This window comes from Dipodomys merriami, unplaced genomic scaffold (genome assembly GCF_024711535.1).
Source record: "Dipodomys merriami isolate MVZ:Mamm:240054 unplaced genomic scaffold, mDipMer1.0.p SCAF_23, whole genome shotgun sequence".
Classification (NCBI taxonomy): Eukaryota; Metazoa; Chordata; class Mammalia; order Rodentia; family Heteromyidae; genus Dipodomys; species Dipodomys merriami.
In genome coordinates, this window is record NW_027203715.1 from 265,701 (window position 1) to 281,799 (window position 16,099).

Here is a 16,099-nt window from a genome sequence, read left to right on the forward strand (position 1 = left end):
TAGGTTTCGGGGGAGGTTAAGGGTTAGGGTGAGGGTGAGGTTTAGGGTTAGACTTAGGGTGAGGGTGAGGATTAGGTTTAGGGTAAGGGTGAGTGTGAGTGTGAGGGTAAGGTTTAGGATTAGGTTTAGGGTCAGGCTGAGGTTGAGGGTATGAGTGAGGGTGAGGCCTAGGGTTAGTGGTAGAGGTAGGGTTAGGGTTAGGTTTAGAGTTAGTATTAGTGTTAGGGTTAGGATTAGGCTGAGGGTGAGGGTGAGGTTGAGGGTGAAGATGAGGTTTAGGGTTAGGGTTAGGATTAGAGTTAGGGTTATGTTGAGCGCTACGATGAGGGTGAGGGTTAGGGTTAGAGTTAGGGTTAGGGTGAGGCTTAGGGTGAGGGTTGAGTGTTAGGGTTAGGCTTAGGTTGAGGTTGACGGTTAGGATTAGGGATAGGGATAGGTTTAGGCTGAGGTTGAGGATGAGGGTGAGGTTTAGGGTTAGGGTTACGGTTAGGGTGAGGGCTAGGGTGAGGGTGAGTGTTAGGGTGAAGTTGAGTGTGAGGGTGAGGGTCTTGGTTAGGTAATGTTAGGGTTAGGGTGAGGATTAGGTGAGTGTTAGGGTGAGGGTGTGGGTTCGGTTGATGGTGAGGGTTCGGGTTAGCATTAGTGTTAGGGTTAGGGTTAGGTTGAGTGTTAAGGTTAGGGTTAGGGTGAGGGTATGTGTTAGGGTGAGGGTTATGGTGAGGGTGAGGGATAAGGTTAGTGTTAGGGTTAGGGTGAGCATTTGGATGAGGGTTAGGTTTAGGGTTAGGGTGAGGGTTAGGGTTAGGGTTGAGTTAAGGGTTAGCGTTAGTGTGAGGTGTAGGGTTAGGGTTAGGGTTAGTGTGAGGATAAGGGATATGGTGAGGGTTAGGGTGAGGGTGAAGGATAGGGTTACTGTAAGGGTTAGGGTGAGTGTTTGGATGAGGATTAGGTTCAGGTTTAGGGTTAAGGTGAGGGTTAGGATGAGGGTAAGTGTTAGGGTGATGTTTAGGTTGTGGTTGAGTTTTGGGGTTTGCATTAGTCTTAGTGTGAGGGTTAGGGTTAGGTATGGCATTAGGCTTAGGGTTAGGGTTAGGGTGAGGGTTAGGATTAGGGTTAAGGTGAGGGTGAGGTTTAGGGTTAGAATTAGGTTTACGGTTATGGTTACAGTGAGGGTTTGGGTGAGGGTTAGGTTTCGGATTAGGTTTAGGGTTAGGGTGAGGCTGAGGTTGAGGATGAGGTTGAGGTTGAGGGTTAGGGTTAGGGTTAGGCTTAAGGTGAGGGCTAGGGTGAGGGCGAAGGTTAGGATGAGGGTTAGGGTGAGGGTGCGGTTTTCGGTTAGGAAATGGTTAGGATTAGGTTTAGGGTGAGGATTAGGCTGAGGGTGAGGTTGAAGGTGAGGGTTAGGGTTAAGGTGAGGGTTAGGGTTAGGGTTAGGGTGAGGGTTAGGGTTAGGGTGATTTTTAGGGTGAGGGTGAGGGTTAGGGTGTAGGTGAGGGTTAGGGTTAGGGTGAGGGTTAGGGTGACAGTGAGGGTTAGGTTGAGGGTTAGGGCTAGTGTGAGGGTTAGGATTAGGGTTAGTGTGAGGAAAAGGGTTAGGGTGAGGATTAGGATGAGACTAAGATTTAGGGTTATGTTTAGCATTAAGGGTAGTGTGAGGTGTAGGGTTAGAGTTCGGGTGTTGGTTAGGTTGAGGGTGAGAGTTAGAGTTAGGGTTAGGGTGAGGGTTAGGGTTGGGGTGAGTGTTAGTGTTACGGTTAGGGTGAGGGTTTGGTTTCAGGTGAGGGTTAGGGTGTGGGTTAGGGTTAAGGTTGTGGTGAGGGTAAGGGTTAGGGTGAGATTTAGGGTGAGGGTTAGGGTTAGGTTGAGGGTTAGGGTGACGTTGAGGGTTAGGGTGACAGTGAGGGTTAGGGTCAGGGTTAGGTTTAGTGTTAGGGTTAAAGTGAGGGTTAGGGTTAGGGTTGGGGTTAGTTTTAAGTTTATAGTGAGGGTAAGGGCTAAAGTAAGGTTTAGGCTGATGGGAAGGTTTAGGGTAAGGGTGAGGGAGAGGGTGAGGGTAAGGATTAGATTGAGGGTAAGTGTGAGGTTGAGTGTTAGGGTTAGCATTAGGGTTAGGGTTTGGGTTAGGGTGAGGGGTAGGGTTAGGGTTAGGGTGAGGATGAAGTTTAGGGTTAGCATTAGGTTTAGGGTTAGGTTGAGGGTGAGGGTTAGGGTTAGGTTTAGGGTGAGTGTTAGGTTCAGGTTTAGGGTCAGGGGTAGAGTGAGGGTTAAGGTTAAGATGTGGGTTCCAATTAGGGTGAGGGTGAGGCTAAGGATTTGGGTGAGGTTTAGGGTATGGGTGAGGGTTAGGGTTTGAATTAGAGATAGGGTTAGGGTGAAGGTGAGGGTGAGGGTTAGGGTTAGAGTTAGGGTTTGAGTGAGGGTCAGGGTGAGGGTGAGGGTTAGGTTTAGGGTTAGGATTAGTGTAAGGTTGAGGGCTAGATGAGGGTGAGGGTTAGGGTTTGGGTTAGGGTGAGGGTAAGTATTAGGGTGATGGGTAGGGTTAGGGTTGGGATGAGGTTGAGGGTTAGGTTTAGTGTGAGGGTGTGGGTTAGGGTTAGGGTAAGGTTAAGGTTTAGAGTGAGGGTTAGGGTGAGAGTGAGTGTTAGGGTTAGCGTGAGTGTGAGGGTGAGGGTTAGGGTGATGTTTAGGGTGACAGTGAGGGTTAGGATGAGGGTTAGGTTTAGGTTTAGTGTTAGCGTTACAGTGAGGGTTAGGGTCAGGGTTAGGATTAAGGTGAGGGTTAAAGTGAGGGTGAGGGTTAGGTTTAGGTTTAAGGTGTGGGTTATGGTTAGGGATAGGATTAGGGTGAGGTTTAGGGTGAGGGGTTGGGTCAGGGTTAGTGTGAGGTTTAGGGTTAGTGTGAGGTTTTGGATTAGGTTTAGGGTAAGTGTGAGGATAAGGGTTAGAGTGAGGGATAGGGTTATTTTTAGGGTTAGGGTGAGCGTGAGGGTGAGGGTGAGGGTTTGGATAGGGTGAGGGTTAGGGTGAGGGTTAGGGTTAGGGTTAGGGTAAGGCATAGGGTTGGGGTTAGGGTAAGGGTGCGTGTGAGGGTGATGGTTAGTGTTAGGTTTATGGTGAAGGTGAGGGTTTGGTTTAGGATTAGGGTTAGGGTTAGTTTTAGGGTGAGGGTGAGGGTTAGGTTTAGGATTAGGGTTAGGGTTAGGCTTAAGGTGAGGGTGAGGGTGAGGGTGAAGGTTAGGGAGAGGATTAGGGTTATGTTTAGGGTTAGGGTGAGAGTGAGGGTTAGGTTGAGGTGAGGTTTCGGGTTTGGGTGAGGGTGAGGGTTAGGGTTAGAGTAAGGGTGAGGTTAGGGTTAATGTGAGGGGTAGGGTTGGGGTTAGGGTGAGGGTGAGGTTTAGGTTTAGTGTGAGGGTTAGGGTTAGTATTAGGGTTATGGTAAGGTTAAGGGTTAGGGTGTGGTTTAGGGTAAGAGTGAGGGTTAGGGTTAGCGTGAGTTGGAGGGTGAGGGTTAGGGTTAGGGTGAGGGTTAGGGTGAGGGAGAGGCTTATGTTTATGGTTAAGGTGAGGGTTAGGATGAGGGTGAGTTTTAGAGTGAGGTTGAAGGTTAGGGTGAGGGTGAGGTTTAGGGTTAGGGTTAGGTTTAGGGTGTGGGTTAGGTTTAGGGTTAGGGTTAGGCTGATGGTTAGGTTTGGGGTTAGGGTAAGGGTGAGGGTGACGGTGAGGGTTAGGGCTAGGTTTAGGGTGAGTGTGAGGGTTAGGTTTAAGATTAGTGTTAGTATGATGGTGAGGGTGAAGTTTACAGTTAGTGTTAGCTTTGGGGCGAGGGTGAGCCTGAGGGTGAGGTTTAGGGTGTGGGTGACAGTTAGGTTTAGGGTGAGGGTTAGGGTGATGGTGAGGGTTAGGTGAGGGTGAGATGTAGGTTTAATGTTAGAGTTAGGCTGAGGGTTAAGATCAGGGTCAGGATTAAGGTGAAGGTTAAGGTGAGGTTTAGGGTTAGGGTTAGGTTTAGGGTTAGTGTGAGGATTAGGTTTAGGGTGAGGGTAAGCTTTAGGGTGAGGGTTAGACTGAGGGTGAGGGATAGGTTTAGTGTTAGTGTTAGGGTGAGCATTTGGGTGAGGGTTAGGTTCAGGGTTAGGGTTAGGGTGAGTGTTAAGGTGAGGTCAAGTGTTAGGGTAATGTTTAGGTGGACGGTGAGGGATAGGGTTATGGTGAGGTGAGGGTGAGGGTGAAGGTGAGGGTTAGGGTTAGCGTTAGGTTGAGGGGAAGGTATAGGTTGAGGGTAAGTACTAGAGTTAGGCTGAGGGTGAGGGTGATGTTGAGGTTTAGGGTTAGGGTAAGGGTTAGGGTTAGTGTGAGGGTTAGTGTTAGTGTTAGGGTTAGGGTTAGTGTGAGGGTAAGTGTTAGGGTGAGGGTTTGGGTTAGGGTGAGTGTTATGGTTAGGGTGAGGGTTAGGGTCAGGTTTATTTTTAGGGTTAGTGTTATGGTAATGGTGAGGGTGAAGGTGAGGGTTAATGTTAGGGTTAGGATGAGATTTAGGTTTAGGGTTAGGATTAGCGTTAGGCTGAGGGTTAGATTTACGGTTAAATGTGAGGGTTAGGGTTAAGGTTAGGCTGAGGGGGAGGATTCGGGTTAGGGTTACCTTGAGGTTAGGGTTAGAGTTAGGGTGAGCGTGAGGGTTAGGGTGAGGCATAGGGTTAGTGTTAGGGTGAGGGTGAGGGTTAGGTTTAGGGTGAGGGTTACGGTTAGGTTTAGGGTGAGGGTCAGGGTTAGGTTTAGGGTGAGGGTTAGGGTTAGGGTTAGGGTGAGGGTGAGGGTTATGGTTAGGGTAAAGGTAAGGGTGAGGATGAGGGTGATTTTTAGGGTTAGGTTTAGGGTGGGGGTGAGCGTTAGATTTAGGATGAGGGTTAGGGTGAGGGTGAGGGTGAGGGTTACGGTTAGGATTAGGTTTAGGGTGAGGGTTGGGATTAGGTTTAGGATTAGGGTTAGGGTTAGGCTTAGGGTGAGGGTCAGGGTGAGGGTGAGGTTGACGGTGAGGGTTAGGGTAAGGGTTAGGGTTACGGTAAGGGTGAGGGTAAGGGTTAGGGTTCAGGTGAGTGTGAGGTTTAGGGTTAGAGTTAGGGTTAGCGTGAGGGTTTTGATTAGGGTTAGGGTTAGGGTAATGGTGAGGGTTAGGGTGAGTGTGAGGTTGAGGATGAGGGTGAGGGTGAGGGTTAGGGTGTGGGTTAGGGTTAGGTTTAAGGTGAGTGTTAGGGTTAAGGTGAGTGTGAGGGTTAGGTTTAGAGTTAGGGTTAGCATGAGGGTTATGGTTAGGGTTAGGTTTAGGGTGATGGTGAGGTTGAGGGTGAGGTTGAGGGTGAGTGTGAGGACGAGGGTTAGGGTGAGGGTGAGCGTTAGGGTGAGAGTGTGGGTTCCGGTGAGAGTGAGGGGGAGGGTTATGGTTAGTGTTCGGTTTAGAGTTAGGTTGAGGGTGTGGGTGAGGGTTAGGTTTAGGATTAGGGTTAGGTTTAGGGTTAGGCTGAGGGTGAGTGTGAGGGTGAGGTTAGGGTTCGGGTTAGGGGGAGGGTTAGGTTAATGTTAGCGTTAGGGTTAGGGTGAGGGATAGGGTTAGGGTTAGGGTTAGGATGAGGGTTAGGCTGTGGGGTAGGTTTAGGGTTAGGGTGAGGGTTATGTTTAGTGTGAGTTTTAGGGTTAAGGTTAGGTTCAGTGTTAGGTTTATGGTGAGGAGAAGGGTTAGGGTGATGGTTAGGATGAGTGTGAGGTTTAGGTTTTGGGATAGGGTTAGGGTATGTTTAGGGTGAGGGCTAGGGTGGGTGTGAGTGTTAGGGTTAGGGTTAGGGATACGGTGAGAATTAGGTTTAGGGTTAGGGTTAGGGTTCGGGTGAGTCTTAGGCTGAGGGGTAGGTTTAGGGATAGGGTGAGGTTTAGGTTTAGTGTGAGGGTTAGGGTTTGGGGTAGGTTAGGGTTAGGGTTAGGGTGAGGTTTAGGCTGATGGCTAGGGTTACAGTTAGGGTTAGGGTTAGGTTTAGTGGGAGTGTTAGGGTTAGGTTTAGCGTTAGGGTTAGGGTGAGGGTTCGGGTGAGGGTTCGGATTAAAGTGTCGGTGAAAGTTAGGGTTAGTGTGAGGACTAGGTTTAGGGTTAGGGTTACTGTTAGGGTTAGGGTTAGAGTGAGGGTAAGGGTTACGGTTAGGGTGATTGTGAGGGTAAGGGTTAGGGTTAGTGTTACAGTTAGGGTGAGAGTTCGGGTTAGTGTGAGGGTTAGGGTTAGGGTGAGGGTTAGGGTGAGGTTTAGGATTAGAGTTAAGGTTAGGATTAGGGTTAGGGTGAGGTTGATGTTTAGTGTTAGTGTTAGGGTTAGGGTGCGGTTGAGGGTGAGGGTAAGGGTGAGGTTAAGGGTTAGGGTAGGTTTTGGTTTAGCCAGAGGGTGAGGGTGAGGTTGACGGTTAGTGTTAGGATTAGGGTGAGGGTGAGGGCTAGGGTGAGGGTGAGGTTTAGGGTGTGGGTGAGGGTTAGGTTTAGGTTGAGGGTTAGGGTGATGGTGAGGATTAGGTGAGGGTGAGATTCAGGTTTAGTGTTAGAGTTAGGCTGAGGGTTAAGATCAGGGTCAGGATTAAGGTGAGGGTTAAGGTGAGGGTTAGTGTGAAGTTGAGGGTTAGGGTTTCCTTTACGTCAGGGTTAGGGGTAGGGTAGGGATTAGGGTGAGGTTGAGGGTGAGGGTTTAGTTTGCATCAGGGTTAGGATTAAGCTGAGGTTAGGGTTAGGGTGAGGTTTAGGGTTAGTGTTAGGATTAGGGTTAGGGTGAGGGTGATGTTTAGGGTGAGGGTGAGGGTTAAGGGGAGGGTTAGATTGAGGGTCAGGGTTAGGGTTAGTGTTAGGGTTATGGTGAGGGTGATGTTTAGGGTGAGGGTGAGGGTTAAGGGGAGGGTTAGATTGTGGGTCAGGGTTAGGGTTAGTGTTAGGTTTAGGGTTAGGATGAGGGTTAGGTTGACGTTTAGGGTTAGGGTTATTGTTAGAGTTAGGGTGAGGGTTAGGCTTAGGTTTATGGTTAGGTTGAGGGTTAGGGTTAGGGTTAGGATTATGGTAAGGGTTAGCGTTAGCGTGAGAGTTAGGTTTAGGGTGATGTTAAGGGTGACTTTGAGGGTTACGGTTAGGGTGAGGTAGAGCGTGAGGATTAGGGTGCAGGTGAGGGTGAGTGAGAGGGTGATGGTGAGGATTAGGGTTAGGGTTAGGTTTAGGTTGAGGGTAAGAGTTAGGGTTTGGATTAGGGTTAGTGTAAGCGTTAAGCTGGGGGTGAGGGCGAGGGTGAGGTTAAGGGTGAGGCTTTCGGTTTGGTAAGGGTTAGGGTTAGGTTGAGGGTGAGGATTAGGGTGAGGGTGAGGGTTAGGGTTAGGTTGAGCGTTACGGTTAGGGATAGGGTTAGGGTGAGGGTTTGGGTGAGAGGTAGGGTTAGGGTTAGGATGAGGGTTAGGCTTTGTGTGACCGTTACGGTAAGGGTTAGGGTTATTGTGAGGATAAGGTTTAGGGTGAGGGTTAGGTTGAGACTGAGGGTTAGGGTTAGCGTTAGGGTTATGGTGAAGTGTTGGGTGGGGTTTAGGGTGAGGGTTAGGGTTTGGGTTAGGGTTGGGTGAGGGTTACGGTGAGCGTAAGAGTTAGGGTGTGGGTTAGGTTTAGGGTTAGGGATAGGGTTATGGTGAGGGTTAGGGTTAGGGTGAGAGTAAGGGTGAGGTTTAGGGTGAGGCTGAGGGTGAGGCTAAGGGTGAGGGTGAGGGTTAAGTTTAGGGTTAGGTTTATGGTGAGGGCTAGGGTGAGGGTGATATTTTTGGTTAGGAAAGGTTTAGTGTTAGGTTTAGGGTGAGGTTTAGTGTGAGGGTGAAGTTTAAGGTGAGGGTTAGGTTTAGGGTGAGGGTTAGGGTTAGGGTTAGGGTGAGGTTAAGGGTTCGGATGACAGTTAGGGTGAGGGTGAGGGTTAGGCTTAGGTTTAGTGTTAGGGTGAGGGTTAGGGTTAGGGTTAGGGTGAGGATTAGGTGGAAGTTTAGGGTTAGGGTTAGGGTTCAGGTTAGGGTGAGGGATAGGGTGAGGGGAAGGGGTAGGGTGAGGGTTAGGGAGAGGGTGAGTGATAGGGTTATGGTGAGGGTAAGGGTTAGGCTGAGGCTTAGGTTGAGAGTGAACATTTGTGTTAGCTTCAGTGTTGGGTTTAGGGTGAGCGTTAGGGTTAGGCTGAGGGGGAGTTTTAGGGTTAGTGTGAGGGTTAGGGTTAGGGTTAAGGTTAGTGTTAGGGTGAGGTTAAGGGTTAGGGTGAGGGTGAGGGTGAGGGTTGGTTAGGGTTAGCCTTAGTGGATGAGGGTTAGGGTTAGGTTTAGGGTGAGTGCGAGTGTGAGGGTTAGGTTTAGGATTAGGGTTAGGGTTAGGGTTAGGCTGAGGTTGAGGGTATGAGTGAAGCTCACGCTAGCCCTCATGGCTAGGGTTAGGGTGAGGGGTAGATTTAGGGTTAGAGTTAGGGTGAGGCTTTTGTTTAGTGTGAGGGTTAGGGTTTGGGTAAGGGTTAGGGTGATGGTAAGTGTTAGGGTGAGAGTGAAGGTTAAGTTTAGCCTAAGTGTCACGTTGTGTGTTAGGGTAAGTGTTAGGGTTAGGGTTAGGGTTAGGGTGAGGGTGAGGGTTATGGTTAGGGTTAGGTTGAGTGTTAGGGTTAGGGTGATGTTTAGGGTGAAAATGAAAATTAGGGAGAGTGAGAGGGTTCGGGTGAGGGTGAGGGTTAGGTTGTGGGTGAGATTGAGGGTTTGGGTTTGGGTGAGGGTGAGGGTTAGGGTGATGTTTAGGTTGAGGGTGAGGTTTAGGGTGAGAGTTAGGCTTCAGGGAATGGAAAGGGATGGGTGTAGGTGAGGGTGAGGCTTAGGGTAACCATGAGTTTTAGGGTTCGGGGGAGGATTAGGGTTAATATTAGGGTTCGGGTTAGGGTTAAGGTTAGGGTTAGGGTGAGTATTAGGGTGAGAGGTAGGGTTATGTTTAGGATGAGGTTTAGGCTTAGTGTGAGGGTTACGGTTAGAGTTAGTGTGAGAATAAGAGTTAGGGTGAGGGTTAGGGTGAGACTGATGTGTAGGGTTAGGGTTAATGTTAGGGTGGGGGTTAGGGTGAGGTTTAGGGTAAGGGTTAGGGTTGGGTGAGGGTTAGGGTGAGTGTAAGGGTTAGGGTGAGGGTTAGGTTGAGGTTGAGGGATAGGGTTATGGTGAGGGTAAGGGTTAGGGCAACGGTTAGGGTGAGGTTGATGTTTAGGCTTATTATTAATGTTAGGGAGATGGTGAGGGTTAGGGTGAGGATGAGGGTTAAGCTGAGGGGTAGGATTAGGGTTAGGGTTAGAGTTAGGGTTACGGATAGGGTGAGGGTGAGGGTTTGGGAAAGGTTTAGGGTCAGGGTTAGGATATGGGAGAGGGTTAGGGTTACCATTAGGGTTAGGGTTAGGTTTAGGTTGAGTGTTAGGGTTAGGGTTAGGGTGAGGTTGAGGGTTAGGGTTAGCATTACTGTTAGGGTTAGGCTTATGTTGCAGGTTAGGTTTAGGTTTAGAGTGAGGGTGAGGGTCAGGGTTAGGGTTAGGATTAGGTTGAGGGTTAGGGTGACGCTGAGGGTGAGGGTGAGGGTGAGCGTGAGGGTGAGGGTTAAGTTTAGCGTTAGGTTTAGGGTGAGGGCTAGAGTGAGGGTCAGGGCTAAGGTGAGGGTGAGGGTGAAGGTGAGGTTTTCAGTTAGGAAAGGTTTAGATTTAGGTTTAGGGTGAGTATTAGGGTGAGGGTGAGGTTTAAGTTTAGGGTTAGGGTTAGGGGGAGGGTTAGGGTTAGGGTTAAGTTGAGGGTTAGGGTTAGGGTGATTTTTAGGGTGAGGGTGAGGGTGACAGTGAGGATTCCTTTGAGGGTGTGGCTAAGGGTGTTGGTGAAGGTTAGGGTGAGAGTGAGGGTTCGGGTGAGGGTGAGAGTTAGGGTGTTGGTTTGGGGTAGGGTTAGGGTGAGGGTTAGGGTGAAGGTGAGGGTTACGGTCAGGTTGAGGGTTAGGATAAGGGTAAGAGTGAGGGTTAGGTTTAGGGTGAGTGAGGGGTAGGGTGAGGGGTAGGGTTAGGGTTAGGGAGAGGGTTTGGTTTAGTGTTAGGATTAGGGTGAGTGTTATTGTTAGAGTTAGGGTGACGGTTGGGGTGAGGGTTATGTTTAGGTTTAGGGTGAGGATTAGGTTTAGTGTGAGGGTTAGTGTTAGGGTTAGTGTAAGGATCAGGGTTAGGTTGAGGATTAGGGTGAGAGTGAGGGTGAGGGTTAGATTAAGGTTTAGGGTGAGGGTTAAAGTTAGGGTTAGCGTGAGGGTTAGGGTTGGGGTGAGGGTTAGTGTTAGGATGAGGGTGAGGGTTAAGGTGAGGGTGAGGTTTAGGGTGAGGGTGAGGGTTAGGGTTAGGGTGAGCGATAGGGTGAAGGTTAGGGTTAGGGTGAGTGTGAGAATTAGGGTTAGGTTTACTCTTAGGGCTATGGTGAGGGTTTGGGTTAGGGTGAGGTTTAGGGTGAGAGTGAGGTTTAGGGTTAGCGTTAGGGTTAAAGTGAGAGTTAGGGTGAGAGTTAGGGTTAGGGTGAGGTTAAGGGTTAGGGTTAGGGTTAGGTTTAGTGTAATGTTTAGGGTTAGGGTGTGCATTAGGGATAGGTTTATGGTTAGGGTGAGGGTTAGGTTTACGGTTAGGGTTCAAGTTAAGGTGAGTGTGAGGGTGAGGGTTAGGGTTAGGATTAGGGTTCGGGTTAGTGTTAGGCTGAGGGTGAGTGTGAGAGTTAGGGTTAGGGTAATGTTTTGGGTTAGGGTTAGTTTGAGGGTTAGGTTTAGGGTTAGGATAAGGTTTAGGGTGAGGATTATGGTTAGGTTTAGGGTGAGGGTTAGGTTTAGTGTGAGGGTTATGGTTAGGTTTAGGGTGAGGGTGTGGGTAAAGGTTAGGGTGAGGGTCAGGGTGAGGGTGAGGTTTAGGGTAAAGTTTAGGGTGTGTGTTTGGGTGAGTTTTAGGTTTAGGGTTAGGGTTAGGGTGAGGGTTAGGATGAGGGTAAGGGTTTGGGTGAGGTTTAGGTTGTGGTTGAGTATTATGGTTAGCATTAGTCTTAGGGTGAGTGTTAGGGTTGGGTATAGCATTAGGGTTAGGGTTAGGGTGAGGGTTAGAATTAGGGTTAAGGTGAGGGTGAGGTTTAGGGTTAGCATTAGGTTTACAGTTAGGGTTAGAGTGAGGGTGAGGCTGAGGTTGAGGGTTAGGAATATGTTTAGGGTTAGGGTGAGGCTGAGCTTGAGGATGAGGTTGAGTTTGAGGGTTAGGGTTAGGGTTTGGCTTAGTGTGAGGGCTAGAGTGAGGGCGATGGTTAGGGTGAGGGTTAGGGTGAGGGTGCGGTTTTTGGTTAGGAAAGGGTTAGGTTTAAGTTTAGGGTGAGGATTAGGCTGAGGGTGTGGTTGAAGGTGAGGGTTAGGGTTAAGGTAAGGTTTAGGGATAGGGTTAGGCTGAGGGTTAGGGTTAAGATGATGTTTAGGGTGAGGATGAGGTTGGGGGTGAGGGAGAGTGTTAGGGTGTATGTGAGGGTTAGGGTTAGGTTGATGCTGAGGGTTAGGTTGAGGGTTAGGGTTAGTGTGCTGGTTAGGATTAGGGTTAGTGTGAGGAAACGGTTAGGGTGAGGATTAGGATGAGAGTAAGAGTTAGGGTTAGGTTTAGCCTAGGGTTAGGGTGAGGTATAGGGTTAGAGTTCGGGTTAGGCTTAGGTTGAGAGTGAGGGTTAGACTTAGGTTTAGGGTGAGGGTTAGGGTTGGGGTGAGTCTTAGGCTTACAGTTAGGATGAGGGTGAGGGAGACGGTGAGGATTCTGGTGAGGTTTAGGCTGTGGGTTAGGGTTAAGTTTACGGTTAGGGTAAGCGTTAGGGTGAGGTTTATGGTGAGTGTTAGGGTTAGGGGACATTGAGGGTTAGGGTGACAGTGGGGGTTAGGGTGAGGGTGAGGTTTAGGTTTAGTGTTAGTGTCACAGTGAGGGTGAGGGTCAGGGTTAGGATTAGGGTGAGGGTTAAAGTGAGGGTTAGGGTTAGGCTTAGGTTTAGGGTTAGTGTGAGGATTAGGGTTAGTGTTAGGTTTATAGTGAGGGTACGGGTTAAGGTGAGGGTTAGGCTCATGTGTATGTTTAAGGTAAGGTTTAAGGAGAGGGTGAGGGTAAGGGTTAGGGTGAGGATTAGGGTGAGGGTGAGGGTTAGGTTTAGCATTAGGGTTAGGTTTTGGGTTAGGATAAGGGGTAGGGTTAATGTTAGGCTGAGGATGAGGGTTAGGGTTAGCATTAGGTTTAGGGTTAGGGTGAGGGTGAGGGTTAGGGTTAGGGTTAGGGTGAGTGTGAGGTTGAGGGTTAGGGTTAGGGGTAGGGTGAGGGTTAAAGTTAAGGTGTGGGTTCCGGTTAGGGTGAGGGTGAGGCTAAGGATTAGGGTGAGGTTTAGGGTCTGGGTGAGTGTTAGGGTTTGAATTAGCGTTAGGGTTAGGGTTAGGGTGAGGGTGAGGTTGAGTGTTAGGGTTAGGGTTAGGTTTAGGGTTAGGGTGAGGTTCAAGGTGAGGGTTAGGGTGAGGGTTAGTTTTAGGGTTAGGGTTAGGGTTAGGATTAGTGTTAGGGTGAGGGCTAGGTTGAGGGTGAGGGTTAGGGTTTGTGTTAGGGTGAGGGTAAGTGTTAGGGTGAGGGATAGTGTGAGGTGTAGGGTTAGGGTTAGGGTTAGGGTGAGGGTTAGGGTTAGCGTGAGTGTGAGGGTCAGGGTTAGGGTGAGGGTTCGTGTTAGGTTTAGGATTAGGGTTGGGTTGAGGGTGAGGGTTATGTTTAGGGTTAGGGTGAGGGTTAGGATTAGGGTGATGTTTAGGGTGAGGTTGAGGGTTAGGGTGACAGTGATGGTTCAGGTGAGGATGAGGATTAGGGTGAGGATGAGGGTTAGGGTGAGGGTGAGGGTTAGGGTTAGATTTAGGGTGTGGGTTAGGGTTAGGGTTAGGATTAGGGTGAGGGGTATGGTCAGGATTAGGTTGAGTTTTGGGGTTAGTGTGAGGTTTAGGGTAAGTGTGAGGATAACGGTTAGGGTGAGGGATAGGTTTATTGTTAGAGTTAGGGAGATGATTAAGGTTAGGTTTAGGGTTAGGGTGAGAGTGAGGGTTAGGTTGAGGTGAGGGTTCGGGTTTGGGTGAGGTTTAGGGTGATGGTGAGGGTTAGCTTGTAGGTGAGGGTGAGGATCAGAGGAATGGTTAGTGTTAGGTTTAGGGTGAGGGTGTTGTTTAGGTTTAGGATTAGGGTTAGGGTTAGGCTTAGGGTTAGGGTTAGGGTTAGGGTTAGGGTTAGGGTGAGGATTATGGGTATGGTTAGGGTTAGGATTAGCGTTATGCTGAGGGTTAGGGTTAGGGTTAGTGTGCAGGTTAGGTTTAGGGTTAAGGTTAGGGTGAGGGTGAGGGTTTAGTTTAAGTAAAGTTTAGGGTAAGATTAGGGTGACGTTTAGAATGAGGTTGAGGGTTAAGGTGAGGGTTTCGGTTAGGGTGAGCGTTAGGGTTAGGATTAGGGTGAGGGTTATTTTTAGGGTGATATTTATGGTGAGGGTGAGGGTGAAGGTTCGGGTGAGGGGGAGGGTTAGGGTTAGGGTTAGCGTGAGGGTTATGGTTATTTTTAGGGTGATGGTGAGGGTTAGGTTGAGTGTGAGGGTTAGGATGAAGGTTAGGGTGAGGGTTAGAGTGAGGGTGAGCGTTAGGGTGAGAGTGAGGTTTCGGGGGAGGGTTCGAAGGAGGGGGAGGATTATGGTTAGGGTTCTGTTTAGAGTTAGGGTGAGGGTGTGGGTGAGGGTTAGGTTTAGGATTAGGGTTAGGGTTATGGTAAGGCTGAGGGTGAGTGTGAGGGTGAGGGTGAGGGTGAGGGTTAGGGTGAGGGTTAGGGTTAGGGTAAGGGTTAGGTTGAGGGATAGGGTTAGGGTTAGGGTTAGGATGAGGGTTAGGCTGTGGGGTAGGGTTAGGTTTAGAGTAAGGGTTAGGTTTAGTGTGAGTTTTAGGGTAAAGGTTAGGGTCGAGTTAGGATTAGTGTGAGGAGAAGGGTTAGGGTGAGGGTTAGGATGAGGATGAGGTTTAGGGTTAGTAATAGGGTTAGGGTGAGGTTAGGTTGAGGGCTAGGGTGAGTGTGAGGGTTAGGGTTAGGGTTAGGGATAGGGTGAGGTTTAGGTTTAGGGTTAGGGTTAGGGTTATTTTTAGGGTGATATTTATGGTGAGGGTGAGGGTGAAGGTTCGGGTGAGGGGGAGGGTTAGGGTTAGGGTTAGCGTGAGGGTTATGGTTATTTTTAGGGTGATGGTGAGGGTTAGGTTGAGTGTGAGGGTTAGGATGAAGGTTAGGGTGAGGGTTAGAGTGAGGGTGAGCGTTAGGGTGAGAGTGAGGTTTCGGGGGAGGGTTCGAAGGAGGGGGAGGATTATGGTTAGGGTTCTGTTTAGAGTTAGGGTGAGGGTGTGGGTGAGGGTTAGGTTTAGGATTAGGGTTAGGGTTATGGTAAGGCTGAGGGTGAGTGTGAGGGTGAGGGTGAGGGTGAGGGTTAGGGTGAGGGTTAGGGTTAGGGTAAGGGTTAGGTTGAGGGATAGGGTTAGGGTTAGGGTTAGGATGAGGGTTAGGCTGTGGGGTAGGGTTAGGTTTAGAGTAAGGGTTAGGTTTAGTGTGAGTTTTAGGGTAAAGGTTAGGGTCGAGTTAGGATTAGTGTGAGGAGAAGGGTTAGGGTGAGGGTTAGGATGAGGATGAGGTTTAGGGTTAGTAATAGGGTTAGGGTGAGGTTAGGTTGAGGGCTAGGGTGAGTGTGAGGGTTAGGGTTAGGGTTAGGGATAGGGTGAGGTTTAGGTTTAGGGTTAGGGTTAGGGTTACGGTGAGTCATAGGCTGAGTTGTAGGGTTAGGGATAGGGTGAAGGTTATGTTTAGTGTGAGGTTTAGGGTTTGGGGTAGGGTTGGGGTGAGGGCTAGGGTGAGTGTGAGGGTTAGGGTTAGGTTTAGGGATAGGGTGAGGTTTACATTTAGGGTTAGGCTTCGGGTGAGGTTTAGGCTGATGGGTGGGGTTACAGTTAGGGTGAGTGTTAGGTTTAGTGGGAGTGTTAGGGTTAGTTTTAGCGTTAGGGTTCGGGTTCGGGTCCGGGTTTGGGTTAAGGTGTGGATGAGGGTTAGGGTTATTTTGAGGACTAGTTTTAGGGTTAGGGTTACTGTTAGGGTTAGGGTTAGGGTGAGGGTAAGGGTTAGAGTTAGGGTGATTGTGAGGGTAAGGGTTAGGATTAGTGTTACCGTTAGGGTGATGGTTCGGGTTAGTGTGAGGGTTAGGGTTAGGGTTAGGTGAAGGTGAGGGTAAGGGTTAGGGTGAGGGTTAGGGTGAGGGTGAGGGTTCGGATTAGAGTTAGGGTTAGAATTAGGGTTAGGGTGAGGTTGAGGTTTAGTGTTAGGGCGAAGGTTAGGGTTATTGTTAGGGTTAGGGTGCAGGGGAGGGTGAGGGTTAGGGTTAGGGTAGGGTTAGGGTTAGGGTTAGGGTGAGGGTGAGGCCTCGGGTGAGGGTGAGGGTTAGTGTGAGATTGAGGATGATGCTTTCTTTTACGTTAGGGTTAGGGTTAGGGTGAGGATTAGGGTGAGGGTGTGGGTGAGGGTTTCGTTTACATCAGGGTTAGGATTAAGCTGAGGTTAGTGTTAGGGTGAGGGTTAGGGTTAGGGTTAGGGTATGGGTTAAGTTTAGAGTGATGTTTAGTTTGAGGGGGAGGGTTAGGGTCAGAGTTAGGATGAAGTTTAGGGTTAGTGTTAGGATTAGGGTTAGGTTGAGGGTGAGGTTTAGGGTTAGAGTTAGTGTTATGGGGAGGGTTAAATTGAGGGTCAGGGTTAAGGTTAGTGTTAGGGTTAGGGTTAGCATGAGGGTTAGGCTGAGGATTAGGGTTAGGGTTAGTGTGAGGGTTAGGGTTCGGTTAGGGTTAGGGTTAGGGTTTGGTTAGGGTGAAGGTTAGTTTTAGGTTTAGGGTTAGGATGAGGTTTAGGCTGAGGGTTAGGTTTAGGTTTAGTGTGAGGGTTAGGTTTTGTGTTAGGGTGTGGACTATGGTGATGGTGAGGGTTAGGGTGAG